A 12363-nucleotide genomic window follows, 5' to 3' on the forward strand; every position below is an offset into this window, starting at 1 on the left:
ATTTCAGTCAGCATACTAATTTAGAGATTATAATGATGATTATTGGAATCCTGGGGAGACAGTGCCAGAGCACTGGGTAGGAGCCATGGGCCTAGAGGAGCTGGTTAACCTTCTGGTACTTCAGGGCCTCCGGGAGCTACATAATGATATTAACACCAGACTCACAGGATTTTAGGAAATTCACTACCCCAAACAAGGCTGTCTCATGGGCACTTGATATATATATTTTTTCTCATTGTTGAGATCTTAGCCAGTGGCGTGATTGGAAATGAGGGGGCCCCTACATAAATTAGTTCAGAAACTACCTCATTATCGTGGGATAAAAGAATCTGGATATTTGTTGCAATGCAGTTTATTTTCTCCTGTGGAGCTGGGGAAGGAGGCATCTGGCAGAGATTTCCTTTTGTCTAAATCTGGCTCTCTCTCCATTTCATTTGGCACTCCCTCATCCTGACCCAAGTCACGGGTAATTAGCTTCCATCCACTGAATCACTAAAGTCCTCTGCAGGATTTTCTCAGGAATTCATGTTAAAAAAATGAATCTCCATCTCGTTTTTCCCTGCAAGGTGCCCACCAAGAGGACTGAGCCGAAGTGAGAGTGGCACATGCCCAATGTTTATAGCATCAGTGATGGTGTGGTTGACGAAAGAGGTGTGAGAGAGCACATTCAGAGTCCGGCCCTGCAGCTGGACCACCTGGGTTGGAATCCCATCTCTGCTTCTTCTCATTCCTATGACCTTGGGGATGTCACTTCATTTCTCAGGCCTCAGTTTTCTCTTCTACAAAATAGGAATGATAAGAATATCTCTCCCACAGGTGTATTCTAAGAATGAGATAACAAAATAGCAAAGTACCTAGGACAGGACCTGGCACCTGGTAAGCCTTATGCCAACCCTGGACAAATAAGACTTTATAACCTTCTCACTAGAATATGAAAGGTGGGCATTGTCAGCTCCCTGCCACAGATGGAATAATTGAGACTCTGAGAGATTAAGCCTCTTATCCACATTTACGTGGCTAAGATAGCAGAGCAAAGATTCCAACTAAGATCTGACGCCCAAGCCCATGTCCTAGATGATCTTTTAAAACTACTTGTCAATGAAGCCAAAGAGATGGAGGTAACATTCGCCATGGATATCATAGTTAAATTCCAAAATCTCAGTAACTTACTCCAAGAAGAAGCTATTCCTCACTCATGTAAAATCCAAACGCATCAGTGGACATCTCCTGTCCAATCATTCAGAGACCTGGTTCCTTCTATCTTCAGCCATGTTTCCATGTGATTGTCAAGGAGGAGAGTGTGGGGAGAGACATCGGAGTGTACTGAATCCGAGGTACTGATGGGATTAGCTTGGGAGGGAGGACTATCACTTCTGATCACATGCCATGTCTCCGCAGCCAGTCACATGACCATACAGAGCCAGAGGGGAGTCTGGGGAGTGTCATCTAGCTGTGGCCCAGACGGTAGAGAAAACTGGTTTGGTAAACATCTAGAAGTTTCTACCACAGAGGTCTGGCTGTCAATATCCCATTGGAGATGTAATAATTTTTTTTTAATCCACTTAGATCCAGAGCATTCTTCCTGAGTAGTGGTGGGTGGGTTGGGGGTAGAGGGTCCTTTGAAATTAATTATAGGATTTTCAGCCTTGTCCATGAGATGACAATTAAGTTTCATAAATAACTATTTTCTCGAGAACTATTCTGTCTGCTTCTGCATAAGTGTATTACAGAGGAAGTGTCTCCCTGATAGTTCATAATCTTAAAAAAGTTATGATGTGGACATTCCTTTAAATCCATAATCCATCATCGACAATCGTATTATGAAGTAACTCCCACTTTTAAATTGAATTTTAGTGTTCCCCATTAACAGTGAACTAGAGAGAAATAACAAATAATTTCATGACTCAAGAGCAGCAGACAGATGAGTTCAGCAAAAAACGAGGTCTGGTATCAGTAGGGGGGTGAACAAAATGTGTAGCCTTCACATTAAGAGTTTCTGCTTCCCATTTTCCTAATTACATAATTTAGCATCACTAAGGGTCATTAACCCATCCTTTTTAGATGAGCATCAAGATGGGTCTTGCATTGTATTATTTCTGTTTGCTCCGTGTTTGCTTTACAGCAGTGGGTACAGGAAGTTTAAATTCCTGACTTCAAGGTAGGAGCGACTTTCTTACTCTCATTTAAGTGGAAGATGTTTTCAGGGTACCTAATTTTTCCCTCCCTTGAGATTTCTCTTTCTTTTTAAACTCTTTAAGGAAGTATAGCATTTGAGTCTCAGTTTATTGGAAAGATTTGTAAATGCATCTGGGACTTGGCTTCCTTACACGGAGTTTGTTTTTTGGTTTTTGGTTTTTTTTGAATGCATGGGACATTCCCCTAGGACATTGCATACACTCATCACAATGGCTTTGCTTCAGCCGTAGGAGGAAGGGAGGGGCAGGATGGCTGTCTTAGGTAACCTCTATCCTGGGGCATTTACAGAAAGAAGAAACTGGTGATTTACCCTTTGTCTCTAAGAACAAGACCCCGCCCCAAACAGAGGGACATCCTCTCCATAGCTTGCTATTCCTTGACCTCCAAATATTCTGGCCACAGAGTAGGGAAAGGAAATTGAATTAAGGGTCAGCAAAAGCCAATGGCATCGTTTGTTTCACAATAGGAAGTAAAGACACTACAAGCCCTGCTGTCCTTGGAAATCACATAAGAAACTGTCCTCGGCATCACTTTCAGTCCCTAGGGAGAGGGTGCAGTTCCATCTGAGTCCACAGAAGTCCCGGGCTCCACCATTTCACTATGTCCTCCACCAGAAAATCAACTTACCCACCTGTTCCAGGACACCCCAGATATTAACCATCTTTCTCTGCTGCTACACTCGCCCTGAGAGAGCCCAGCCCTCTGACTCCCGGCAATGTGGTAACACAGGGAAAAAGTCTCACGTCCCCTTCCAGAGCAGGCATGCATACTTTAAAATCACCCCCTCTTCCTTCACGCCTAAGCACTGCTAGGCTGGGAAGTCGGAGATCGGGGTACCACAGTGGCTGGGTTCTGATGAGGGCCCTCTTTTGAGTTGCAGGCATCCTTCTTGCTGTGCCTGTAGAAAGCCTTCATCCTCATGAACTAGTCCCATCCCAGAGGTCCCATTTCCAAATATCATCACATGGGGGACTGAGGTTCCAACATATGAATTTGAGGGGGACCACAAACATGAAATCCTCAGCAACAAGTTAAAACCGCAGTGAGGTACCACTTCCTACCCAGTAGGGTGATAATAAAAAAAACAAAAAATAACAAGCGCTGTCAAGGTTGTAGAGAAATGGGAACCCTCCGACACTGCTGGTGGGTCTGTAAAATGGTGCAGCTGCTATGGAAAACAAAATGGAGTTTCCTCCAAAAATGAAACAGAATTACCATTTGACCCAGTAATTCTACTCCTAGGTATTCAGCCAAAAGAACTGAAACCAGATACTCAAGCAAATATTCCTACACAAATATTCATAGCAGCATAACCCACAATAGCCAGAAGTTAGATACAACCCAAATTTCCATGAATGGATGAACAGATGAACAACATGTGGTCCATACACACGACGGGACATTATTCAGCCATAAAAGGGAATCAGAGCTCTGATACATATCACAGTGTGGATGAATTTTGAAAACATCATACTAAGTGAACAGAAGTCAGGCACATATTGTATGATTCCATTTACATGAAAGATATAGAATACAGAAATACACAGAAACAGAATGCAGGTTGCTGGTTGCTGGGTGCTTTGGAGAGAGAAGAATGAGAACCCCTTGCTTAATGGGTGTGGGGTTTACTTTTGGGAGAATGAAAGTATTTTGCAACCAGGTAAGATGGTAGTTGCAAAACTTTATGAATGCATTAAATGCTACTGAGTTATAAATTTTCAAGGGGTTAACTTTATGTTATGCAAGTTTTACTTCAATTTCAGAATGCAGGCTATGTGCATATTTACAAACCCATGTGAATTTCCATTCTGATAATATATGACCAGAGATCCCAACACTTAAACTTCCTAGTTCCTTCTGCTCTGTGTGCTGGGCTGAATGTTTGTGTCCCCTTAAAAATTCATATGCTGAAATCATAACCTTCAATGTGATGGTGTTAGGAAGTTAGGAGATAATTAAGCCATGAAGGTGGAGCCCTCAAGGATGGGATTAGTGTTCTTATATAAAAAACACCACTGATTAAAAAAGGGGCAGAGGATCTGAACAGACATTTTTCTAAAGACGACATCCAGATGGCCAACAGGCACATGAAAAGATGCTCAACATCACTAACCATCAGAGAAATGCAAATCAAACCTGGAATGAGACAGGACCTCACACCTGTTAGAATGGCTATCATCAAAAAGTCAAGAAATGACAAATGTTGGTGAGGATGTGGGGAAAACAGAACTCTTGTGCACTGTTGGTGGGAATGTAAACTGGTGCAGCTGCTATGGAGAACAGTATGGAGGCTGCTCAGAAAACTAAAAATGGAACTTCCATATGATTCAGCAATCCCACTTCTGCATATATAGCCAAAGAAAATGAAAACCCTAACTTGAAAAGATATCTGCGTCCCCATGTTCATTGCAGCATTACTTACAGTAGCCAAGCTATGGAAACAACCTAAATGTCCAAGGATAGATGAATGGAGAAAATGAAAAAAATATATATACAATGGAATATTACTCAGCCATCAAAAAAGAATGAAATCTTGCCATTGGTGACAACATGCCTCATTCATAGACCTGGAGGGCAGCATGCTGAATGAAGTAAGTCAAAAAGAGAAGGGCAAATACTGTATGATCTCACTTATATGTGGAATACAACAAACCAAACAAGCAAACCAACCAACCAATCAACAAACAAAAACTAAGTTCAAAGATACAGAGAACAGATTTTAGTGGCTGCCGGAGGGGACGAGGGGGAGGGTGGGAGTGGGCAAAATGGGTGAATGAGGTCAAAAGGTACAAAATTCCAGTTACAAATAAAGAAGTCAAGGGGATATAATGTACAGCATGATGACTATGGTTAATAAGACTCTTATATATATGTAGGTTGTTCAGGGAATAAATCCTGAAAGTCTTCATCACAGTAAAAAAAAATTGTAATTGTGTATGGTGACAAACGACTTATGGAGATCAGCTCACAGTGTATACAAATATCAAATCATTATGTTATACACATGAAATTAATATAATGCTGTAGATCAATTATACCTTGATTTAAAAAAAAAATGTAAAGACCCCAGGGAGCTCTCCTGTCCTCTCTGACCCTCTCAACCATGCAAGAATACGGGCAGAAACAGCAGCCCAGAAAAAAGCTCTAATGGTACCCAGCCATGCTGGCACCCTGATCTCGGATTCCCAGCCACTGGAACTATGAGAAATACATTTTTTTGTTGTTGATAAGCCACCTAGTCGATGGTGTTTTGTCAGAGCAGCGAGAACAGACAAAGACACCCTGCCACCTCGCCACCATCCTTCCAGCCCCAGTCCCCGCGGGGGAATGCACTGCGTGCCGGAGACTTCACTTCCTGCCTCATTTTCACAAGCTTTACCCACGGCTGGCCCCGGTTACAGATGGCGAGCACGCTGGGGGCAGGACAGCTCGGCAGCTCCGCTGACTGCCAAAGAGATGGATAAGTAGCCAAAAATAACCAGCCTCGGCAGAATGTTTCTAAATAGAAACGTGATGTTCTTGCAGGTGGGATATGGCGGAGCCCCAGGAAGACAGCAGATGGGTAGTTTGGACACAGCTGCTGTCACTGGAGGTGGGGGACAGACTTGCTGATTACCATAGAGATAGGGGACAATGAGGATTTGTTTGGGGGAGAACGTTTCAAGGGTATAGAGAATGTAGTCATTTCCCACCTGAAACTCAGTAAAGGGATGAAAACATCAGATTTGGGGTGATGGACTGGGGATAAGGGTCGGTGAGGCGCGTAGCCTTAGGTTAGGGTCTGCTGGAGGACAGAACGGAGTGTCCCACAGTGTCGGGTACACCCCGACAGGAAGGGCTGAGACCATAGAGAATCCGAAAGGGCTTTAAGAACGAAGTTTGCAGCCTACAGCAATAATTGCATTTCCCCCTCTACATCTGTAGCAAAAGACTGAATTTACTCACTTTGAAGAAGTGGTCATTTTTGTCAGGCTCATCCTTCTCTCCAGACTTTCACAGGGACTTCCGTGGCATCCCGCAGCGGGAGGGGCCCGCTCTGCACCTGAACTCCCTCCTGGGTGCGCATCTACCGAGATGCAGCTCATCCTGTTGAATCTTCCATTACCTGCAAATTTTGTTCAGACTGGTTAGCACCTCCGTGGCAGCTGCCTTTTTCTTAAAATTGCACCAGCCTAAATGGTGTGAAATTATTAGTAGATTAGTTAAAACCGTATTTTTAGTGCTGCCAAATGCTTTATTCTGGACCTCACACTTCCAGCCTTGTAGGCTGGCACGCTCTAGAGGGAGCAACTATTTTTTTTCTTTTATTTAAACTGAACAAGTACATAGGGTTTGCTTTACGCCAGGTACGGAGCTAAACAGGCTTTGAAAACGCTAAGTCATATTAACACGTGCATAATAGTAAGTACTTCCGTTATCTGTATCTGCCACCAACATCAAAGGCTTTAGGAACTAGCATGATGGGCTCTCATAGATGAGATGAGCAGGATTCCAAATGTGTGGTGTGACTAGATTATTGTAAAGACACCCCTCACTTTTGCTTGAACATCTAACCACACTGGCAACTTCTCTAAAGGAGCACACTTGCGGATGGGTCTCTACTTGGTCCCGTGACGAGCTTTAGGATGGAAGCTTCTGGCTGTGTAGTCCCTACCCTACCGATCACAGAATCCTGCCTTTAGAATATTGTTCTGGCTGCCCTGGGTGAGCTTTCTAGACAGAATCGGCTTGATGAGCATGAAGGTTAGGAAGCTGGAATTTATCACATTGTTTTCTGCTGACTTGTTAACCATTTTTTTTTTTAACATATCCAAAGGTGAGGAAGAAGAATTTGGTCTAAGACTTGCTTTGATCATAATCTTGTAGCAAAGTTGGGGAGCCCTAACTAAGCCTCACGCATCTCCTGCTTTGTTGGTGGCTAGTATTATCTGCCAGAAAGAAGCCAGACTGGCTTAAGGAGTGTCCCAATACCAGGTCCGGGTCTGGCTTCCAGGAAGAGCGGTCCTCACACCACCGCTAGCTCCATTCTGTCCCCACAGCTGTGAGAGTGCCTGGGACCCTCTGCCTCGCAGGATCGTAACATCGCCTGTCTTGTCTCAGACACATGGGAAGGGATTCCTTTGTGCCCCACGTGGGACCTTATTTATAGAACTTTCCTCTTATTCTTCCAGGAGGAGTATGACAAGGGCGGCTGCTTTCCTGGGATCCAGAGAGAACATTACTCCTCTAATGGCATTTACCCCGTGGCGGTCCGAGCACCGTCTGTGACGTTACTAATACCGCATCCCCACCCTAAGTGTCGCCATCATCTCTGTCTCCTGGTAGTCACATCCTTGTGTAGTCCCCTCCCAGACTGTCCCAAGGCTGGTCTGTGGAAGCAACAGAATACAACAAAAATAATCGTATGTCCCTTACAACATCCGGTAATCAAAGCCACAGTGGCTCCACTTTGGTTGCGCGCTCTCTCACGTCTGGGGCTGAGCCGCACAACCCATCCAGGGGGAAATAAACTGCTCAAGCCAAGTGCAGCCTTGACCCCAGGGGAGGAGGTGTAGCGTCACATAAAAAAGTGTCTTCTTGTCCCAGGGAGCCTGTTGGTGAAGGACCACCTTGCGGGTCAAACATTTATCCAGATGGAACTCCAGGTGCCTGACTGCCCTTCTCACAATTTCTCCCCCTTCATCAAGAAGAGAAATAGCCGTTATCATGATCGGAGTGGCAGAGCTGAACACCAATGACAGGGCTGAACATGAGTAGCCTAAAGCTTTCAGGGGTGTGGCAAGGTCAGGGAGTGGCTTTGGGGTCTTGGGACTGGGGACAAGTGCTCTTATGGAAAAAGGAGAGTTCTTGCCTTTATAGGTTCCAGGACTGCATCTGGTCACCTACTGTGTGACTTCGGGAAAATCATATAGTCTCTTTAAGTCTTAGCTTTATCATCTGTAAAAATTGACATAGTAATCCACGCTCTATGGGGAAGGCATAGCTCAGTGGTAGAGCAAATGCTTAGCACACACGAGGTCCTGGGTTCAATCCCCAGTCCCTCCATTAAAAAATAATAATAATTCATGCTCTACGTACTTCATAGAGTTTTTGAGAGAATAAAATGAGTTAAAATTATGTGAAAGTGTTTGGTAAACTATGAACTGTTATATAACTATCAGGGACTATTACTATTCACCCATCTCAATTGAAAAAAAAAAACCAAATGTAAATTTACAAATTAGAAAGTCATTACGTGCAAAAAATATTGTTCCAAATCTAATTAAATTAGGACAATGGTTCATTTGTCAATTTATATGCTAAGTCTCCAAACAGCAACACTATGGAATGTAACTAATGAACGAAATAATAGGTTTGTTATACAGCAAAAGCTAGCTGTTTGCCAAGTCGTAATAACAATCTTGTTCAGAATTCACGTTTCGAAAGACAGGAAATCAGTGCCTTGTTAACACCTGACTCGCCTAGGCCCCTTATAAACAGTGTTGAGATGTACGCAGCTTTTATTCGTGCTGTACTTTATAGTTTTCACAAGGATTTTAGTACATTTTCTCATTTGATCGTCATAAAACAGTTTAAAGTTAACAAAAGCCTTATTATCCCAATGTACACACAAGGGAAGAAATCGAGCTTCAGGAAGTCTGAATGTCATTCCAAGGTCGCACACCTATTAGGTCCCAGTGGTGCAGCTGGAACTTGCTTGCAGGTTTCCTCACTCCAAGCCCCTTATATTTTCTGTTACATCACAGATACTGTGAACTCTGCGTATGGATGGACGGTCTGGATTGCTCAGCCTCTCTCCCCATCCCTGGCCTCTCAAGCAAACACACCATCATCGCCTCTCTCAGCAAATTAGCATAAATCACCACTTCAGTTTGGCTCCTGGGAGAGCCACTAAGTTCTCTTGCCCAGTTCTGAGCTGGGCGGCCTTTGCAAATTACGCTAGCTTCTTGTTGTTGTTGCTGTTAATAAAAGAAGAGAAATCTTCTAGCGTCCCCAGTCTTTGTGTATTCTAGTATTCTATGGGAACTTACTTATCCTCAGGAGCGCTGGGAAGCAGGGGCCCCGATCTGTCCTAGAAATACAGTTGGAGATGGCAAAAGTGATTTCTGCCCACCCAGGATAGGACCAAAGAGGGTAAGACGGGTTCCTGGCATCCATCTCCTTGAGGGACTCATAAGTAGAAGAGAAAAGCTGAATTTTCTTTTTCCTCCCTTTCTTTTATCTTTCCTTTGTTATTCTTATTTTGAAGACTTGACATATTTCTTTTTTTTTTTTTTCCTTAATTTAAGTGTAGTCAGTTACAATGTGTCCATTTCTGGTGCACAGCATCATGTTTCAGTCAGACATATATATACATGTATTCGTTTTTCTATTCAGATTTGGTCTATTTCTAGTGCATTTGTTTCTAACAGACGCCCCTGCTTCCCTTTACCTCCCAGAAGCAGAGATTCACAATTTTGAGAAAGGGTGAAGGTAAAACGTGACCATGGGACCTTTCCTCCTACTGGGGTGTTCCCCACACGGAGTTGGTCCGTTGTTGCCTGAACTGATCTGAGTCCCATGGAGGCGGGGGATGGGAGGTGGGAGGGTTTCCATCCCCCTGATTGTGAGTTTAATCAGGAAATAACCACACGGGCCCGCTTCTCCCTCATTTCTTCTTTGCTGCCGTTTAAAACAGAACAGAAATATAGCTTCAGTGATTCTCTGACTCCACACGATAGAGATAAAGCCCCCAGGCGGCACTGCGGATTCCTCCGGGGACCAAAACGAGCTGAGAGTGCAAGGAGCTGCTGCTGCAAGCATTTCTTTCTGGCAAACAGTTTTTCCATTTGGTGGGGGGTGGGACACAATGGGAATAAGTAAATATAGTCATATGAGGCGTTCAAAAAATCAGTGATTTGAGCATCAGGCTTCTGTGAGCAACTATTCATTCTGTGGAACAGCAGAGGGATTTGGGAGGTATTGAATAAACACACACACACGCACACAAGCCCCTGTGTGCACAGACCCACAGCCCTAAACTTCAACAGGGACCTCGGAGACAGCAGCCATTGATAAATCAGTTATTTGGAACAACTTTTCAGAGAAACAATACTCCACAGTGTAGTTAGCTGGCTCGTGCAGTCCTAAAGACCCACGTGTTCTTGGACACCAATGTTCTGGAAGAATTTTAATACATTGCAATGCCCCGACGGGAAAACGCCTTTCAGCTTTCTAAATCAGAAAATGCTTAGAAAAGCAAGGATTGATTACATGGAAACCAGAGGGTTTAAGGAAAGCAGTAAATATGGAAAGAATTATAGTCAGGAGAAATTTTACCTTCATGGAGTGCATGACAAATTGGAGATTGAAATTCAATGTATCCCAATAAAGGCTTTCGGACTACACATTATTGGAGTCGGAGCTTAGCCCCCTCCTCCCTTCTCCACGATTCCCAGCTTAGATTTCAACTAAGTCTGCTTTCAGATGGATGCCAGGAAAAGGTATCAGACAACAGCCTAAGACAGATGTGGGTGTTATGTTAGTAGCTCAGATGGACTTCTGGGCTCTTTTCAGAACTTTTCCAGTCTTTACTTACGTTAGATCCCCAAGGTGGTCCCCCAACATCAGACTCCACTTGGAAAAGAAGGCACTTTTCTAGGCGGCCCTATGCTCTTCCCCTGGGGTCAAAACCATCCTGAACGCGGGTGACAGGCCATTTCTTTTCCTCTGGGTGGGTTGTGCTCAGCCATTGAAATGCAGTCTCCATACTGCTGTCCTCTTTAGTCTTCTGAAGCACATTCGTCGCCACCTTGTTTATTTGTTCCGATCCCCTCACCCCCACCCCATGAAGCATCTTCACTTTTCTTTGAAGACCAAGCCAGTATCTCTACTCCTTTCCTGATCCTTTGGGAACCAGCCTCAAATGTCTGCTTCTCCCATTCCAAGGCTGGGGGCCCCTGCTGCAGATTCAGTGGAAATAGTCAAACTTCATATTTTTGCCTGAGGAGCATTTCTGGCCCCAGCTCAGCCACAGATGGCTAACCTCCCCATGGTATGAGAAATAATCCACTCAGCTCCATCCAATCCTCAATTAGCTTTTTAAAATTGAAGTATAGTTGATTTACAATGTTGTGTTAGTTTCAGGTGCCCAAAAATGTGATTCAGTTATACACACACACACATTCTTTTTCAGGACTGATTTATGAGCTCTCCCACCCATCCCAGAGCATTTAAAACCCTCTCCATTAAGTCTTAACAGACATCATTTTAATCAAGGGGAAACGATCATTTCCTCAGGGAGATTGACTCCACGCTAGTCCGGCAGGGCATCGATCAGAAGAATGACCATGCCTGAAGAGCTGTTCTGTGGCCAACTCAGGTCTCAGTTCGAGGGGGAAGTGTTCAGCTGGGTCCACAAGACGGTCTCTGAGCCCATCTCACCCTGAGATCTACAGACCCGTCAGACTGACTCTTGCTAAATATCTGCTTTCTCTCAGATCTGTCAAAACTCCCTCATAATCTCATAGTGATCACTCAATGTAAATGTGAATGTGCTTTAAAAAGTTAGAGCTGGAAAAAAAATAAAAATAAAAAATAAAAACTTAGAGCTGGGCTGTAAATACCCAGCATCATTGTTTCTGCTTGTGTCTCGTCCTACAATACAGCAGCGATGAAATCCACCGAGGGGGCTTTCCATCCGCAGCCACGTTGCTTTCTCTGCATCACTTTGTGTATGTGGCTGTGAGTCTAAATGCAGACATAAACATATTCATAAAGGAGGCTGGCTGTGACTGTGGTTATAAACGGTTATAAATGTGCTTTTAGCTTTTCTTCCCTCTGGTGCCGATGACTATGTGACTTAAACCCCTCTAAGTGAGCTATGTTTTGCCTTCAAAACCTGGTGCTCCAAAAATAAGGCTTGGGCTGAATCATCAAGACATCCCAGGGAAGGGCTGTGGCGGAGGAGGAGCCAGGAGGCTTTTTCGGTGAAGACACACTGAGCAAAGTGGGAGGACGTTCTCCTGGGGATTGGCAACCTCTAACCCACGGGCTACATTCAGCCCTCTGCCTGATTTGTAAATAAAATTTTATTGGAACTCAGCATGTTCATTTGCTCCAATATTGCCCATTGCTGCTTCTATGCTACAAGAGCAAAACTGAGTAGTTGCAACAGAGAAGTGTATT

The 12363-nt window shown here is 44.0% G+C and overlaps 1 protein-coding gene across 2 annotated transcripts in view; it reads right to left on the minus strand.

Moving 5' to 3' along the window:
* Positions 1 to 12363, minus strand: part of ZMAT4 (zinc finger matrin-type 4) — a 420999-nt gene that overhangs the window by 35677 nt on the left and 372959 nt on the right. For both annotated transcript variants that reach the window (XR_012502429.1, XR_012502427.1), the window contains one exon: positions 6142 to 6301. The gene's annotated coding sequence lies outside the window, so the exon portion shown is untranslated. The remainder of the gene's footprint in view (positions 1 to 6141; positions 6302 to 12363) is intronic.

The sequence above is a fragment of the Camelus bactrianus genome, chromosome 26 (assembly GCF_048773025.1).
Source record: "Camelus bactrianus isolate YW-2024 breed Bactrian camel chromosome 26, ASM4877302v1, whole genome shotgun sequence".
Taxonomy (NCBI): Eukaryota; Metazoa; Chordata; class Mammalia; order Artiodactyla; family Camelidae; genus Camelus; species Camelus bactrianus.